The 19,053-nt window shown below is 45.2% G+C and overlaps 1 protein-coding gene across 4 annotated transcripts in view; it reads left to right on the top strand.

Moving 5' to 3' along the window:
* pde4ba (phosphodiesterase 4B, cAMP-specific a) overlaps positions 1-19,053 on the top strand; it is a 1,084,249-nt gene that overhangs the window by 520,181 nt on the left and 545,015 nt on the right. The window contains exon 2 of one of the 4 annotated variants that reach the window (XM_038794461.1): positions 14,570-14,770. The exons of the other annotated variants lie outside the window; for them this stretch is intronic. The gene's annotated coding sequence lies outside the window, so the exon portion shown is untranslated. The remainder of the gene's footprint in view (positions 1-14,569; positions 14,771-19,053) is intronic. 4 annotated transcript variants of the gene reach the window in all.

Genomic DNA, 19,053 nt, shown 5'->3' with positions numbered 1-19,053 from the left:
CTCCTGCCATGGTGTGCATATCCTGCACCAACATCTCCATTGCTGATGCCACCCTTGTAGTGTTAGCACTGTTGCGTTGCATTGACAGCACCATATCCCGAGTCAGAAGGTGATTAGACTCCTCCAGTCATCCCTTCCTGATTCTTGCATCTCTGCCATTGCAGGTCCATCAACATGGGGACAACCGGACCCAGGACATATCATCGGCCAGGGGCTCAGCAGTCATGGGTTCAGGTATTCCTCCCAATTTCGTATCTCCGAGATGTTCATGCCTCCACCTGCTGAGGATCATAAGCTGTGAGGTGCTCACCAGTGAGTGACCCAGAAACCTGCCTACTACTCAGTGCCACTGATATGTGACTATCTGCACTGGTGGAGGCTACGGGTGAAAGCTGTGTCGCCTCTTCGATGCTAATGTTCGAGAATTTACCCCCTGAGCTGCTTGGGTATGTGGTGTCCAGTGGGCACGAGGATGTTCCAGGCTGCTTTTCTGATTGCACTGCAAGGGAAGGAAGATGGCATTGGTACATCGCGGGGGAATAAATAATGCAGAATGTTTATTCACAAGGTTTGCGGAATGATGTTCGTCCTTAGATTTCTCACTTTTTCTCGCCACCCCCCCATTTCGTCTTGAACACAGGCAAAGTCCTGCTCCTCCCCAGTCAGATCAAGGCTCTTTCCTCAGGGCGATGAGGTTGCGAAGCTCCCCCATAACTTTGGGTGGCTGTGCCCTCTCACATTGGTTGTCCTCGATTTTGTCCTGCAGGGATACAGATGACAAAAGTGTAGACGGGAGTCCTGCCAGATCAGATGGTTGAGAAGTGGCATGCATGGGACTGGAGTGGGAGTAGGGATGTGAAGAGCAGAATGGAGGCAGAGGGGTACCAAAGTGTTTGGGGGTGGGGGTGAAGGAGCAGAGGGACTCATGATAGGTGGGCGACCCAAGAGTTGATTGGGTGAGCGATCACTTTGGCGGTGTGAGGGGTGGGTGAGGGTGGCAGTGAGAGACTGGAGGTGGCAGACTTACCGTGGCCGCGCGAATATCGTTCATTTTCTTCCAGCACTGCTGACCTATCTTCTTCTTTAGCGAGCTGGCACTCACAAAAGATACTATACTCTCGCAGGCAAGGGTGCTGACCTTGCTGATGTGCTGCTTCCTGGAGGGTGGTAGAGAGCATCCCACTTCTGCTACATACAATCCAGGAGTCTGATCACGTGAAATGCAGTGCTGGATTTTGTGCTGCTATTCCCTCTCGTTGATCTGGAACGAATGCTGGAGAGGCATTTATATGCAGTTCTCCAATGATGGCAGTGATCAAATAATCCTGGGGAGATTGAATCAGTGGGAGGCTGCCAAGGGTACAGCAAGATTCACCTGGAAAAAAACTTTTCTTTAAGAAGCTCAAAATTCCATGAAAGGTCCCATCGAGTCTGTCGGCAAGGTCCGCACCATTTTCCTCACTGGAACTGACACTGCAATTTTTTGGTAAGATGCCACTCTCACTTAAGTATTCCAGTGGCTCCGGATCGGATTAATAGGATGTTTGAGGAGTTTTAAGAGAGATTGTATAGGTCTGGGGAGTCCAGTGGTAGTAGCGACGTTGAAAATCTGGAGGAAATTGTGCCAGCACTTTAGGCTGGGGGCGGGGTCAAGGGAAATGCCGATTCGGGGGAATCATCGATTTGAGCCAGGGAAATGGGATGGGAGTTTTTGGAGATGCAAGGAGAAGGGAGTTAGGGCACTAAAGGATTTGTTTTTGGGGTGCCGATTTACGGGACTGGAGGTGCTAGGGGCGAAATATGGTTGGGGCAGAGGCAAATGTTTTGGTACAAGCAGGTCCGAGATTTCGCTAAGAAGGAGATACAGAACTTTCCGGTGGTGCCGCTCCCCACACTGTTGGAGCTGCTGACAGCAGGGGGAGTGGAGAGGGGGTGGTGTCAGGGATTTATGGGGTGATTATGGAGAAGAGAAGGCACCGCTGGAGGGGATTAAGACAAAATGGGAGATACTCCGGAGAGTGAATGCTTCAACTTTGTGTGCGAGGTTGGGGCTGATATAGCTGAAGGTGGTGTATAGGGTGCACCTCACCAAGGCACGGATGAGCCGACTCTTTCAGGGCGTAGAGGATGAAAGTGAAATGAAAAATGAAAATTGCTTTATTGTCACGAGTAGGCTTCAATGAAGTTACTGTGAAAAGCCCCTAGTCGCCACATTCCGGCGCCTGTCCTGGGAGGCTGGTACGGGAATCAAACCGTGCTGCTGGCCTGCTTGGTCTGCTTTAAAAGCCAGCGATGAGGACATTATGGGAGGGCCCCCGTGAATCACGTTCATTTGTTTTGGTCCTATCCAAAGCTGGAGGGGTATTGGAGGGAGGTCTTCAGGGTAATCGCAAAGGTGGTTGAAGTGTTGGCTAGTGTAGACTTGAGAGATGAACAGACACTTCCAACACTGATGAAGGTTCAACTCAATTTTATTAACTACTTCTAACTAACTAACACACGATGACTGTGGGTCTAAATGATGCGAACTTAAACTAGAGACCTAAGCCTTGTCCGAACCAGTTGATTCTCTCAGCACGTGTTGTAAGTCTGTGCTGGGCTGGATGAGTTCTTGTTACACTCAGAGGCAGCACCCAGAATTAGCGGGAACCGTGGTGCCCTCTGCCTTTATAGTGTATGTATTCTAACTGGTGATTGGCTGCTGTGTTTGTACATGTTGATTGGTCCCTGTGTGTGTCCATCAGTGTGTATCTGCACCATGATATACTGGTGTATATTGTGACAGTGGTTCATATTAAGCTTGTACCGGGTCCCCTGGAAGCCATATTTGGGGTATCGGATCGGCCGAGGTTGGAAGTGGGTGAGGAGGCAGATGTTTTAGCCTTTGCCTCATTGATCGCCCAAAGGTGGGTCCTGTTGGGGTGGAGATCAGCATCTCCACCTGTGCCCTGGTGTGGCGGGTGGATCTGTTGGAGTTTTTAACACTTGAAAAGTGAAGTTTGAGTTGAGGGGAAGGATAGAAGAATTCTACAATTCATGGGCTTTGTTTATTATGCACTATCAAGAGTTGAATGACATCGAACATTGGGGGGGTGTTGGGGAGAGGGGGGCGTTTGGACTGTTTATGTTGTTGGTGATTATATATGGGGTGATAGTAGTTTCCGGATTCCTTTTCGTTGATGTTTGTATTTAAAATGTTGAGGGTTATTTAGGGATTGGTGGGAGGAATGGATTGTTGACGAGGGGATTGACAGTATTTGTTGCAATTGATTTATTTTTTGGTGTGTGTAAATTTGAATGAAAATGTGTAAAAGGAGGAGAATAAAAATCGTTTTTTTGAAAAAGTGTTCCATTCAGTAGTTTATTCTCAGCCAAACGCAAGAAAAACCTTCACATGTATACTTTACACTGTTCCTTATGTAGACATTCAATTTTCCCAGAGATTTATTTCTGTAGTTTCCTCAGCTTGGTAACTTGTTTAGCTCCTCTAAGTGTTGAGACTTATTTGGCCTTTAGCTGCTCCCTCTCTCCCAGATGCAGGCATATTCCAACAGATTCTAAAATGTCCATTTTCTACATTGTGAGAACTGCAGCAAGCTATCTTGTAGAAGGCCTTGTACAAATGTGATGAATACAGACTAGCCGTTTACATTAATTGTCAGGAGAGCTATAGATTTGAAGCATGGCTTTTAAAAAGTCTGATTTGAAACTGGATATTTCTAACATCCAGCTGGAACACAAGACACCCACTTTAGTGATATTTTAGGTGAAGCAGTTTGGAAAAAAAACTGAGGTGAAATCAAAGGAGGAGAAACCTCCTGGGGAGATGACATCATATCAAAAACATTACAAATATATAGGTCAAGAGCTTAAGCTGCTTACTCTTGTGAGATTCTTGCTTTCAATCAGTGAAAGAAAAAACATAATCAGGTTGACAGAACGTCTCATTCTTTCTACAATTTTAATTTCCTTAGCTTTTCTCTTTTAATCTCCTGAAGGCATTAAACTAAGCTGGATTGTGATCCCAGTGGCACCAATAGCCTTCCTGGACTGGGAACTATTTGATGGCGTGAGAGGGAAAAATTAACTAGCAAGCTGAATCGTCACTTCACTACCCTCCCCTCTCTTTCCCCCTTTTCCCGTTCCATTCCACTCCGCCCTCTTTTCTGCTTCAGCCCACCTCTCAGTTCCTCCACTTTCAAACTGACTCCTCTCCTCTCAGCCTCCTCTCTCCCACGCTGTCCCCGCTGCTTATGATAGTCACCACTGTTGTATTGTATTGTATGTACCGCATATGAAGTGTATTACGGTACACTCACTTCTCTCTCTTGCTCCTCCTCAGCTCTCTGCTGCCCCACCACCCTTCCCCCTTCCTCTCTCCTTCTCTCACACTCTCCTTTCTCCTATCCTGCCCTCCCCTTCCTTCCCTCCCTTTCCTCTCCCTACACTCCCCTTCTTCACTGCTGCCCTTGCCCTTCCTCTCTTCACCCTCCCACCGCTCCTTCCATGTCATCTATTCTGCCCTCGCCCCCTTCACTCTATTTCAACCTCACCCTGTCCCTTGCACTCTCCCACTCTCGCCTCTGAATATCTCCCATCCTTGTCTCCAACTCTCTCTTTCTCCTTCGCACCATTTCTATGATGCAACAGTAACTACAATTAAAGAGTACTGTGTTGACCGTAAAGTGCTTTGGAATATCCTGAGGTTGTGGAAGGCACCATATAAATGCAACTTCCTTCTTTGCTTATTTCCCTCTTAAGTGCATAAATAAAAAATTATGAAACAGTTTTGGTGTGAAATATCTACCGTGTTAGTTATTTGGGTTTGTTTTATCTTCCCTTCAATAACTTTATGTCAATTTTTTCACAGGTAAGTAATTGCAACATTTCTGGGAATTGAAGCTGAATTGGTAAGCCATTCACATAAATTTGAAATAGGTAAAATTTTGCCAAGGTAAGTTACTATTTGTTCAACCACTATCAATGTAATTTTGGAAAAAATAGTTGAATTATTTATTTTTGATATTTTTCAATTGTCTTTTATTGCCGGTTCCTCATTTCGCAGATAAGTGGTTTTCAATTTTAATAAGTGCATAATTTTCACCATTTTAGGTAATCTATTTAATTTATATAATAGACAACCTTACATCCAAGTTGTGATCAGAAAAATTCCTGTTCAAGGTCATTTCTGGGTATAAAATGATTGCTATTCACATAGAAAGGACTCAACCTTGATGTAAAGTTACATTTTTAACCCTTAAATAAATTTCATAGTAGTGGGAAATCATATTAATTATCAGAATGACTTGCACATTAATGAGACAGGAGAAGTGTTTCATGAGCATTTTGCAGTCTGTCAAATGGATGTGATGGTACAATGTGCATTAAAATGTCTTTTTGTATCATGAAAATACTATGGTATGTCACATTATGACAAAGCAATCATGCGTATTTCATTATTCTTCCTCTCCATAATTGCCTTTAAACTGCTGAATAACAGCCAGCCAAAAAGTAACAATTTTGTCCAGGACCAACTTATTCCTGGGTGAGAGGACATGTCAAAATCTTAAAAGAAGATTCCTGAATACGACTCTAAAAATGCTACAGTACATTTCCTTTTAAATTAGGCTGTTTTAGTAGTTTTTCAGTATTGCCTATCGTAAATTTCTGGTTAAATGTGACTCCACTGTCAAATACATTAACCAACATAAATACCCTCCTCTATCTCTATTTTTTGATGCCTCTATCTCTATTTTTTGTAAACTGATTACCGTATAATATCAGAAGCAGAAGTCCTGATGAATTTTCTGTCTTGTGTTCTGGGACAGCTCGGGATGACATCAATGGTGGGGAAGCTTGACATCAGTGGAGCCTGACATCAATGATGGGGAAGCTTTTGGAAAAGATACTGAGGGACAGGATATATGCACATTTGGAGAAAAATGGACTAGTTTGTGACTGGCAGCATGCTTTTGGACAGGGAAGGTCATGTCTCACGAACTTGATTGAGTTTTTTGAAGAGGTAACAAAGAAAATTGATGAGGGAAGAGTTGTGGATGTATGGACTTTAGTAAGGCATTTGACAAGGTTCCACATGGCAGACTGGTACAAAAATTAAAATCACATGGGATTCAGGGTGGGCTGGCTAGATGGATACTGAACTGGTTTGGTTATAGAAGAAAGTAATGGTAGAAGTGTGTCTTTCAGAATGGAGGTCTGTAGCTCGTGGTGTTCTGCAGGGATCAGTGCTGGGACTACTGTTTGTAGTATATATAAATGATGTGGAGGAAAATGTTGGTGGTCTGATTAGTAAGCTTGCGATGACACCAAGATTGGCGGAGTTGCTGTTAGTATTGAGGATTGTCAGAGGATACAACAGGCTTTAGATAGATTGGAAACTTGGGCACAGAAATGGCAGATGGAGTTTAATTGAGACACATGTGAGGCATTTTGGGGATCAAATCTAGGCATGAATTATACTGTAAATGGCAGAACCCTTAGGAACATTAACATACAGAGGGATCTGGGTGTGCAGGTCATAGTTCCCTAAAAGTGGCAACACAGATAGCCAAGGTGATTAAGAAGACATATGGCATGCTTGCCTTCATCAGCCAGAGCATTCAGTACAGGTGTTGGGAAATCATGTTGCAACTGTGTAAAACCTTGGTTAGGCCGCATTTGGAGTATTGCATACAGTTTTGGTCACCACATTATCAGAAGGATGTGAAAGCTTTGGAGAGAGTGCAAAGAAGGTTCACCAGGATATTGCTTGGTCTTGAGGGTATTGGTTTGAGGAGAGGTTGAATAAACTCCGATTGTTTTCATTGGAAAGACAGAGGCTGAGGGGAGACCTGATGGAGGTCTCCAAAATTATGAGAGACGTAGACAGGGTGAATAGTTAGAGGCTTTTCAAAGGGTGGAAGTGTCAATTACAAGAGGGCACAGGTTCAAGATGAGAGGGGGAATGTTTAAGGGAGATGTGCGGGGTACATTTTTCACACGGTGAGTGGTGGGTGCCTGGAATCTGCTGCGAGAGGATGTGATGGAAGCAGGCATATCAGCAACATTTAAGAGGCATCTGGGTGGGGACATGAATAGGGAGGAAATAGAGGGATATGGACTGAGTAAGGGTAGAAGGTTTTGTTTTTAGTTAGGGCATCATGATCGGCACAGATTTGGAGGGCTGAATGGCCTGTTCCTGTGCTGTACTTTTCTTTGTTCTTTGTCAGTGCTTGGGACTTTCTTCACCAATACGGCTTAATTTCCCATATTCGAGCATGTATCTTCTGTCTGACTTGCTTCCACAATTCAATTCTAAAATTGTTGTGAAGCAGTTGCTTGGAGCTGTGCAAAGGCAGCACATAAATTATACCTCCGTTTTTGACTTCCTCTTGTTAAGCAGGTACATAAAGAACCATTTTTTTTCCACTACTAGAGGGGAGCTTTGGCTGCCAAGCATGCATTTTAGAATTATTTAATTTTTCAGAAAATTAAACACTCAATCCACGACATTTAGAATACAGACTTTCTCCAGCGAGGCATCCTGGGCGGAATTCTCTGCTCCCGCGATAAATCGGGAAGGCCGTCGTGAACTTGGCCAAGTTTCACGACGGCCTCGGAGGCCGCTCCTCGCACCTAATTCACCCCCACCCGGGGGGCGCGCCGAGAATGACGCGACGGTGGTGCCTGTGTGACGTCAGCCGCTCATGCGCAGGTTGGCCGGCTCCAACCCACGCATGCACGGCTGACGTCACGACGGCTAACGGCTCCAACCCGTGCATGCGCGGTTGCCGTCTTCCCCTCCGCTGCCCCGCAAGATGTGGCGGCTTGATCTTGCGGGGCGGCGGAGGGGAAAGAGTGCGTCGCTTTGAGACGCCGGCCCGGCGATCGGTGGGCACCGATTGCGGGCCAGTCCCCTCCCCGTGGTGCTCACTCCCCTCTCCTTCCTCCACAAGCTTCAAACGAGCATTTGGCGCCCATGTTCACGACGGCAGCGACCAGGTGTGGTTGCCGCCGTCGTGAACCGGTCAGGAACGGCAGGCCGCTCGGCCCATTCGGGCCGGAGAATCGGCGGTTGCCGTTTTTCATGCCGACCGGCGATTCTTCCGAGTGGGGAGGGTGGGAGAATCACGGGGGGCAGGGGGGCGTGTCATGAGTCGCCTGGCCCTCCCGCGATTCTCCCACCCGGCGTGGGAAGCGGAGAATCGCGCCTCCTGTTCGGAATGCAAAGTCAGAAAGTTGCTCCTTTTGTCTCTACTTGGAGCCAATTCTCAGCATTAAGACATGTGATTGGTAACTCAGCAAATTATTGATTTTGTAAAATCATGTCCATGGCAGAGAGACAGCAAATATAAGAAATGTCAAGCACGTATATTTTTAATAAATATAATGTCTTGCAGTGCTCAAACTCCTGTAATCCAATCATGGCGTACAGATAAGTGACATAACTGCTTGTGCTTCACTTTTAATGATTTACTGTGGTATCAAACCTTACAACAGATTACAGTTCTGTAAATTATTCATAAATGAAGATTAGATTGAACTGAAATCATATTCAGTAATTTTCTCTCAGAAATATAGTGATAGTAAATTGTTTTAAGCAGGTTTCAAAATAGGTATATTCAAATGTAATTTACTGATGTATTTTATTTGGGGCGGTATTCTCACCCTCCCCCCCCCACGCCGGGTGGGAGAATCGCCAAGGCGCTGCGCAAATTGCGCCATGCCGCCCTCACCCCCGGACGCGATTCTCCCTCCCCACCACGAAACCAGCGCCACGCGAATCACGCCGGGCCGCTTGGAAAATTTCCGCAAACGACGAGCACCGATTCTCCAGCCCGGATGGGCCGAGCGGCCGCTCCGACATGACAGGGTCCCGCTGGCGCCGTCCACCCCGGTCGCTGCCGGCAGGAACTCTGCAGGAACACTCGGGGGGCGGCCTGTGGTGGGGGCGGGGGGGGGGGGTGCTCCCTCATCGGGAGGGGGGGGCCTCCAAAGGGGTCTGGCCCGCGATCAGGGCCCACCGATCGGCGGACCGGCCTCTCCACTCCCTACATTCCGCCGCGGACGGCCCCTGAACACCCATGCCATATTGCGTCGGGGCCGGCATGCGTAAGAAGTTCCCCGCGCATGTGCAGGATGGCGCGGCCCAACTGCGCATGCGCAGGATTGAGCTGCCCCAACTGCGCATGTGTGGGTTGGCGGGAACCGCATGGGGATGCTGGAGCGGCGTGAACCACTCCAGTGCCATGCTAGCCGACAGTGTTCGAGCCATCGTGAAATGCGACGGCGTTCACGACGGCGCGGGCACTTGGTCCAAGGAGCAGAGAATCGCCCCAATCTTGGGAATAATTAGAATTGCGGGGGGGGGGGGGGGGGGATTCTCCTTTCCTCGCTGGTAAGATCTGGAATCCTGATTGGGTGGAGTTTCCAGCCGAAAAACGGGATCAGCAGCGGACATAGAACCATCCCCGAACCTTGGTCCTGCCCTGCTGGCTGTAGTGTGCTTTCTGCCTCACGCCAGTGGGAACATGCAAAGAGCTGATATGCATTCATTAGAAAGTGAGTAACGGGCTGGAAATCTCCACACGCCCATATTACTCCATCCTTCGCAGCAGGAACTCCACTGGGCTGGCTTTGGTGCAAGTGTGGACAAACGTTGTCCTGGTGTGTTGGACTCTAAGGGGGGTCAAGGGGGTTCGACCATTGCTCCTTTGCCGCTGCCAAGCTGCGAAGGGAGGGCCCCTCAAGGGTCCTGGGGTTTAGGTGGGCTCGGGGTTGAACCCCACCCAAGATGAGGATCCCTTGTCTAGACTGTCCCTTCCAACACTGGGTAACATGAAGATTACTATTGACATGGTCATTTCAGGCAGTCCTCCGTTCAAATTCATCATCCTTGTCTGATCTGTTTTAACTTTGAAATAGCCTTTTCCCTCTGAACTGCTTTGCCTGACAGCTGATGAACATATTCAGTCTGTTCATTGAAGATTCAAGTCAAGAAGACTTTCCCTTTCACATCTGATCCCTGGGCCACTTCACCGATGCTTAGTGCTTTCTGTGGTTAGAAAAAGCTTTTTGTAGTATCAGAGCCTTCCTAGAAACACTTTAAAAGCATTGAAATCCCCCAGATGCTTTGAAATGCCCAGCATTCATTCAATCTCACAGTCCAGTACCTTTCACAAGCCTTTGATTGACAGTTTAATGGTTTAAACAAAGCTGCCCTGAGGTTTGTTTATTTATATTTTCCTTCAGGTTTGTGTGCATTTGCATTGATCCAAACCTCGCTGTTTATAAGCATTCTTGTTATGATTGACAGATGCTGCCCACTTGAACAATGCTAAGTGCTTTCACTTTCTCTTTTCTAACAAAAGCACTGAGTATAGGTTAGTGGCCAGCATCTGTCAATCTGAACAAGACTATATATAAACATTGATTTCGGATCAATGCAGGGGGGCCTGTCTCTCGATGCTGGGATGGGGCATCCATTCAAATGGCGCCCTGACACCAGTAAGTGCAGGGAGTCTGGCGTGGTTGCCACTATTCATATTTTTGTAAAGTCAAGCTATGAGAATACCACCTCAGCGACCCTCCTGATGGCAGCAGGGCATAGTCCTGATTCTCCGCTGGTTGGAGCATTTAGAATCTGGAAAGGAGAATCACGCCTGCAAAGGCCCTTGTGTGCATGGATTTCTTGTGTTTCTGGACAATGTATAAAATGTACAGCTGAAAAAATTATGACTAAGAATCTCCTTGATGTAACTAAAAGTCTGTATCTTGACAGGGCACTTTTGATTTAATGAGCTGAAGTTATCTACTCTTCCTTTGTTTCATTGCCCATTGGCAGCTTTGGCTGTTGCAATAGGTTACATAGATACATGGAAGATAGGAGCAGGAGGAAGCCTTTTGGCCCTTTGAGCCTGCTCCGCCATTCGTCATGATCATGGCTGATCATCCAACTCAATAGCCTCATCCTGCTTTCTCCCCTTAACCTTTGATCCCATTCTCCCTCTGAAGTTTCACTTCATCCTCTGACACTGTGTTGAGCATATATTACACTTGCAGGAAACCTTTTGTACTTTCCTACATGGTAGAAAACACAAGCAGTTTTTATATTAATTGTACTTTGAATGAAAGTAATGTTTTATTCAACCCATTTTAATTTATTGTTGCTACTTTCCTGATATTTCTTTTTCTTCTTGTTAAAATCAATAAATATCATGCCATCAAATTCTTATTTTCACAGGTTTTAAAAATCAGTCTTTCCATTGTTCTATGATTTATGCAATTTGTAAATTAGGGCAGGAATTCTCCAGCTGTTGGGATTTTCTGTTCCTGCCAGCAGTTCACCCCTGCCCGTAGGTTTCCCAACAATGTAGGGTGGTTTCAATGGGAAATCCCATTGACAAGTGGTGGCAGTAGAAAATCCCGCCGCCAGAGAAAGGCAAGCCTCCGAGAAACATATGGTTGTGGGATTGGAAAATGCAGCTCCAGATCTTACCATAATTGCTTAACATAACTTACAGCTTTATGTCATCTTCTCCATCTTTTCTAACTATGTTGGTGTTCTGTACTTTGGGAATCAACCATTTCTAAATTTCTGCTAAAATAACTTGCCACTTTTGAAACTGGTGTTTTATTTGATGACTTAATTATATACATATATTTATTTGAAAAATTGTCATGAAAATATGATACTTCAGTGGAATTATGGCACAAAGTTGTTTTATATGAGTTGTGAAAGTTGTAGGGCTGGATTCTCTGTCGGTGGGATCCTGTTTCACCGGCAGCGCACTGACGTCTGCAGATTTCCCGGACATGGTGGGGGTGCCCACAATGGGAAACCCCATTGGTCGGCTGTCGGGACAAAGAATCCTGCTGCCGTCAGGGGCATGCCGCACCAGAAAGTGGGTGCGATGGAGAATCCAGCCTGTCATGTTTTATATACCTTTATCCATTGCCTAGAACTGCAGTCAATTAAGGCAGGCATTTTCAAAGTGGGGGTCGCGCCCCGCGGGTGGGTCGCGGGGTGTGATGGGAGGGTCGCTGATGGATCTGTACTTTGTTAATATATTTAGGTGTCGCCGCACGATATATTAATTGACAGAACTTGAGACTGAGCTTCTTGCGTGAAGTAAAGTATAGCTTTATTTGTGTCAGTTTTAAAGTCCACTGATCAAGTCAAATTTAATGCGAATACAGAATCTAGAAAGTTTGTTTGTCCAAAGCAAATACAGATGGTTGAGTTGAATTCAAAATACAATTCTGTTTGTGGTAATTTCTTCAGATCAAAATGCACAATACAAAAATGAAACAAAAGGAAATAGCTGTTTGCAAAGCAAAGTTAGAATAGGTTTCAAAGGTTAGGTTGAAGATGAATTCAGAGAGAGAGAGAAGGTTCTCTCCCGGTCTCATAAGGAAATCATAATCTTTTAGGTTCTGTCCCCTTTCTGACTGTTTGGGTTAAAATAATTATAATTCATCTAATTTGACCGAAATGTTTGTCTATCACGTTTTAAGAGATAATGTGGCATGGGAAAATTTCTATATGTTTCCATAATATGGTGTGATCAAACCACCTGTTTCCCACCATGTTTTCTAGAACATGTTTGCTCAGTAATGATAACAATGAGTCTATTCTGCAACATGGATAGTCAGTTTTCAGACTGACTTCCTTATCTGATCTTTTCCCATGCTCTCAGCATTCTCTGCTGTTATGACTAATATACGATTTTTAATAGTATAATGTCGCTAAATGATTTCTTCGTTAAAACTTTTATTACCTATAAGCAAAGTAAATTTCTATGAGACACGGAGCCAGCTATTGCATCATTCTCGATCGCGGGAATTCACACGCAACAGCCGCAGCAACCTGCTTTTATCAATGCCAGCTGCGAGCGGCTTTAAAAATGGCGGCCCCAACCAGCTAAAACAATGTGGGCAGACTGCGCATGCGTGCCTGCTCATCAGTGCGCATGTGGCCCGGGATTGTTGGGACCTGAACCCGGGGTCAAAGTGTGATCGCAGCATGGTGGCGGCTGACTGCGTGTAATCACCGATGATGAACAAGGTTATGGCCTTGATCTGTTTTGCATCCTGACACATCACTGATCTGGAGAGAGTATATATTCCTCATGGTTTAATCAGAGACAGAACTGAACATTTGGCAGGGGATATAATGAAAGCCATGGGAAATCATCTCATCATCGCCCTCTGTGTACTGAAGGGTGGCTATAAGTTTTTTGCTGACCTTTAGACTACATTAAAGCATTGAATCGAAACAGTGACTAGTCAATCCCAATGACGGTAGACTTCATCGACTTGAAGAGTTACTTTAATGATCAGTCGACAGGGGAGCTACTGAGAGTTTATGAACTGAGGTACGAAATCCACGCTTTCCTCCTCAGAAAATTGTCCTCTCTGGCTGATTCATTTAAACACAGCACGGTAGCACAATTAGATAGCACTGTGGCTTCACAGCGCCAGGATCCCAGGTTAGATTCCCCGCTGGGTCACTGTCTGTGTGGAGTTTGCACGTCTTCCCAGTGTCTGCGTGGGTTTCCTCCGGGTGCTCCGGTTTCCTCCCATAGTCCAAAGACGTGCAGATTAGGTGGATTGGCCATGATAAATTGCCCTTCGTGACTGGGCTATGGGGATAGGTGGAAGTGAGGGCTGAAGTGGGTCGGTGCAGACTCGATGGGCCGAATGGCCTTCTTCTGCACTGTATGTTCTATGTTCTTTGTTTGCTGACAAAACTTGAACTTTCAATTCTAAATGAACTGAACCGCAAATTGCAAGGGAAAGATGATGGTTGCTTTCAGCACTGTGAAGAAATCGCAGCTTTCCAAGTCATTGAAAGTCTGGCAATTGTGAGTACAAAGCCAAAATTACTGCATGTTCCCCACACTGCTATGACACATCGAAGAAAACAACATTAATAAGGAAACTGTAAATGGACTGGCAAGCCTGACTCCAAATGAAGCTGACTGAACTTCTGCGCCTCAGCTGTGACAGCACATTAAAAGTATGGCAATAGTCAATGAAACTGTCAGCATTCTGGAGTAGCGTCTCAGAGGAGTAGCCGGAGCTGAGTAAAACAAGCATTTTGTTGCTTTTGTCCTTCACACCAACTTACATGTGCAAGGTTAGATTTTACGTCCTCACAAAAATGAAGACGGCACAAAGGAACCGGCTGAATCCTGCACCTGATACATGCATAGCCCTCTCCTCCTATGAACCTGATAGAAGTGAGATTGTGAGGATCAAGCAGGCACATCTCTCACATTAAAGGTAAGAGAATGTTGGCCGGCTTGGGTCACGAAGGTCAGCCGATTGGTAAAAATGGGTTCCCAGGAAAAAAAGTTTGAAAAACACTGAGTTAAGGAACTAACCTTTTGTTACGAGACTGACGAATAATTCTCTCATTTTCCGAAGGTGAGCAAAGGACATCTTCAATTTTTTAAGATGTGTTAAACCATAATGTCTTCAGGTGCTTTCACATTTCCAACAAATAAAACAATCTTAACCTTGTTAGAATTCCTTTTGTCACATCTTGATGCAACTATCATTGCAGGTGCAGGATGTAAAGAACCATTTGCTAAATTGATACTGTCAAAGAGTAATGTTTGCATCATAGAACATAGAACAGTACAGCACAGAACAGGCCCTTCGGCCCTCGATGTTGTGCCAAGCTTTGTCCGAAACCAAGATCAAGCTATCCCACTCCCTGGCATTCTGGTGATAGAAAAGGCGGCTTTCAGTCTCGACCTAACATGTAAGTTACCATCATGACAGGTGAATATTTCAACATTATCTGGGGGTTATGAAACCTAAATATCACGTGAGGCGAAATAGTCTGGCTGTTCATGCTGGTGGAATCCTCTTGTCCCACCGACTGTATACGCCCACTGTGTGTTTCCCAATCCTATAATGTTTTGCTTTTGCGTGGTAACCAATGTTTCAATGTAATTAAGTTTTACAGAATCTCAAAACTGGATGAGAGTGCATTGAGTGCTACAAACATTAAGAAAAGATATGGGGTGCGATTCTCCAGCCTTGGTATGCTCTCGCTCAAGCGAAATGAGGCCGGTGAATAGTGGGAGAGGCAGAAAACGCGAATCGTGCCAGGCGGCAAACAGTTTGCGATGTAACTGGCCCGCTCCCATAGGCGAAATCGGAATCTCGCCATAGCGTGGCGAAAAACCCATTATCCCATTTCCATACATTTAACAGGAGCCACCCCATATCCTACAGTCTCCCGTCATTCATCAAGCTCCCCAGCAAATGGTCACGCTGTGCAAATTGGTACTCCTTTTGAAAGATGTGAACCTGGCGGTAGGGCTTCTGTGGGGAGCAGAAGAGGTGAGTAGCCATCTTTGCTCACAGACAAAGAGCCTGTGGGCACTGGGCATGCCACCCCAGAGTTCCACGGGAAGTGGGGGAACCTCGGCTGGGGATGGGAAACTCTCAGCTCGGGGTGGACCACCATTAGAAGGCGGGGGAGGTGCTGGGGGAGCAACGGGGAGCCATGGCACCAATGTGGCAACCCCTGGATCATGTGTGATGTGGATGCGCTTTCAAAACCTGTATGTTGAGTCAGCTTCCACGCGGGGTTATTCTCTGTGGCTCAACTCAGTGCAGAGAGGAAAAAACACAACTACAACCTGGACAAGGCGGCTATTTAATCAAGCTTGTTACGTGTACACGGAGAACAGACTGGCTATCTGCCAAGACCTGTTCTGCCGAACAAAGACCAGAACACAGTACTTATACAACGTTCAAAAATCAATAGCAATCCAATCCATGAAGCTGCTACGTTTAAACGTATCCAATAGAATTGCAAGCAGTGTTTAAACTTCACCCAATAGAATCGCAAGCAACCCATGTGAGATACCCTCAATCACGACACAGGAGAGAAGATAGATGATTCAAAGGCTTTAATCATCTGAGAACTGTACAGCAGCCGAGACGTGTGCTCATCACATGTGGCCTGAGTGAGCCTTATCTTATATACCGTTTCCTGGGGGCGGAGTCCCCCAGGGTTCCAAGCCCGGTCTTAAAGGGCCAATGCATTAAAGGTAAGGTACCATTATATCAGCTACTGATAACATTCATCACACCATGATTAATGCTCATCCTGACAGCTATGTACAATCTTAGCAGCCTGTGCTGACTGTTTGTAAGAAACAGACCAATAGAACCAGCACCCTGGATTGTTTCACAAAGACAGGATACCGGAAGTAATGTCCTTTAAGTCAAGTTAGCTATCCTAAATCCCATTTGATTACTTATTACTGCTATGTCCTAAAAATGCATGTTTAATGGTTAATAATGATTACTCAGTACTCTTCCTATAATTCATCTCAATCCTTAATAAAGTAATTCATGTAAAACTACTCTAGTGGCATGCTAATTTTTCAGTTTTAAGAGGTATCATCGCTGAACCCCTCCTTCAATCTGTACTAGTTCCGGGGGCAATCCTTGTCCCTGCCCGTCTGCCCCAACGACCACCCATAACCCAGACTGCTGAGGCTGAAGGTTATTGCTAATGGGGAATTGGCAATCATGGTTAAGTGAGCTCTTCACACAACCCAAGTGGATTCCCATGGATAGGTGGGCCATGTAGCATGTTGGAATCATTGCCTAGTATCCCATCAGACCGCGATGTCTGGACACAGTGTCTGAATACTGCAGGAGGCAACACCACACAAGAGGCAGCAATCAACAGCCGAACACCCAGGGGATGGGAAACAGCTCCGGAGACAAGGTGAAGGGTGGGTGAGTGCCACGGGGAGGGAACCATCACCCGGTCGAGGTGACTTAGAAGCGAGTATCGAGGATTCAGGGTCTGGGGTCCAGTGAGAGGGCCCGCTGCGGCCGGGTGTGCGTAGGTAAGGCGTGGGTCGGGAGGGGGGAGGGGGAAATTAATGGGGGAATGGAGGGTCCGGGGGTAGAGACTGGGGTTGATACAGATAAAGATAGTGCACAGAGCACTCCTGACAAAGTCAAGGATGAGCTCGTTGTTTGAGTGAGTGGAGGATATTTGTGAATGGTATGGGAGGGCCCCAGTCAATCACATACACATGGTCTGAACTTGCCTGAAATTGGCGAGGTTTTGGGGGTCATTCTGCAGCATCCTGCATGTGGACTTAGACTCTAGTCCTCTTGGGGGCATATTGGGGGTATTGGATTTGCTGGAGTTGATCGTTTGCAGGCGGATCCTGTTGGGGTGGAGGTCAGATTCTCCGCCCTGTGATTCAGTGTGGCTGAATCTTGTATGTGTAGAAGGTGAAATTTGCTCTGAGGAGGGGCAAATGAGAGGTTCAACAAGAGATGGGGTTTGTTTTTATTGCATTTTGGGGAACTGGTTGTTACCAACTGCTCGGGTTTGTTTTTTATCGGGTTGGTTTTATTTTGTAAATATTATGTGTTTTATTTGTTTAATTGTTAAAATTTGAAAATTTGAATAAAAATATTTTTCAAAAAAAATATTGAATGCAGGTTACTGTATGATCCCAGTTTGCGAGAAAATTATAGCGTCAAGGAACTCAAACAATATTTGTTCTTGGCATCAACATCATTTGAATTATGAATTGCATTATGTTCTTAAAACACATTCCAACTTCTTATTCTGTGATTTATACACAGGCAGGTATAATAGGCGTTAGTTTTATTGAACTGTTGACAATATTATTTTGCAACCAGATGGTTTCATGGCAAATAGACCTATTTATGAATGGCATGACTTGAACTGCAGATAATTTTGAGTTTTATTTCACTGCCTGTAAAGAAGAGTGGAGGACATCCAGTATATTGCAAAGGAATATTGTAGTCCATCCACAAAAAATAGTGAATAATTTGCAAAAAAAACTGCATTTAAATGGTACCTTTGACAACGCCCGGATGTTCAGAGGACTTTGCAGCCAATGAGAGGTGTAATAATTGTTGGAATTTAGGGAATTGTGGCTATTAATGTGCACATGGTAAGGTCTCACTACCTGCAATTAGATAAATGTCCAGAAAATGTGCTCAGTGATGTTGATTGAGGGGTAAATATTGGCCCAATAGTGCCATCATCCATCTGAGAGGGGAGATGGATCCTCACTCTGATGCTTCATCAGGTAGTTAACATCCCAACAATACAACATGCCTCAGTCCTGCATTGAAGTGTTAGCCTACATTATGTGTGCAAGTCTGGAGCTTGGACCGTGACCTTCTGGCTCAGCCTTCCCGTACCAGCCTCCCCGGACAGGCGCCGGAATGTGGCGACTAGGGGCTTTTCACAGTAACTTCATTGAAGCCTACTCGTGACAGTGAACGATTTTCATTTTCATGTGTGAAAGTGCTGCCATTATGCAAAGTCCAACAGCCAAAAGCTGACAAACTGCTGTAATTATCCGATCACTGCATTTCTAAAGGTCAGTTATCAGTCTTTTGGGATACCGTGAGCTTTCAGAAAAAGTCAGAAGCTGCAGAGGTGGTCTCTAAGAAAATTCAAGCTGCAAAAGATACATTATCATATAATTTTATATATTAAGAAACAATTTTTCCGAATATCTTTACATTTTGGAGCCAATAATGCTTCTTTAGATACAGTTCAGTTCCTAAGATGTAGCACAACTTATATAGCAGGATTCTCATTGGCCATGAGCAAAACCAAAGTACGTAGATGAACTACAATTTATCTGTTACCTCAGTGATTATGATCTGTCTCCTGCAGTGCAGTGAGTAGTGTAATGACTTGGCACACAATGTGTGTTAATATTTACAATTTTATTGCATTTAACTACGTAGGTCAGATATTGCAGGTTGTAATCTAAATTACAGGCATGTATGAATAAGCAATAACCGTGCTGTTGTTTCATGTCTGGCTGTAAATGCTTCTGACAAATTTGAGCTCAATGGAAAATTAATTTGTTAATATTTTTAAGTTCCACCCGCTGCAGTAAAATATTGTATACGCAGAGGTCACACAAAGGTAGCATTTTTTGCATCTCATTTTCTGTCCAAACATATTGTTTTAATCTTTGAAATTGTACTTGTTATCCTAATCACAAC

Source organism: Scyliorhinus canicula, chromosome 4, assembly GCF_902713615.1.
Source record: "Scyliorhinus canicula chromosome 4, sScyCan1.1, whole genome shotgun sequence".
Classification (NCBI taxonomy): Eukaryota; Metazoa; Chordata; class Chondrichthyes; order Carcharhiniformes; family Scyliorhinidae; genus Scyliorhinus; species Scyliorhinus canicula.
The sequence above is the reverse complement of the archived record's forward strand: the minus strand, read 5'-3'. Positions and strand labels throughout refer to the sequence as shown.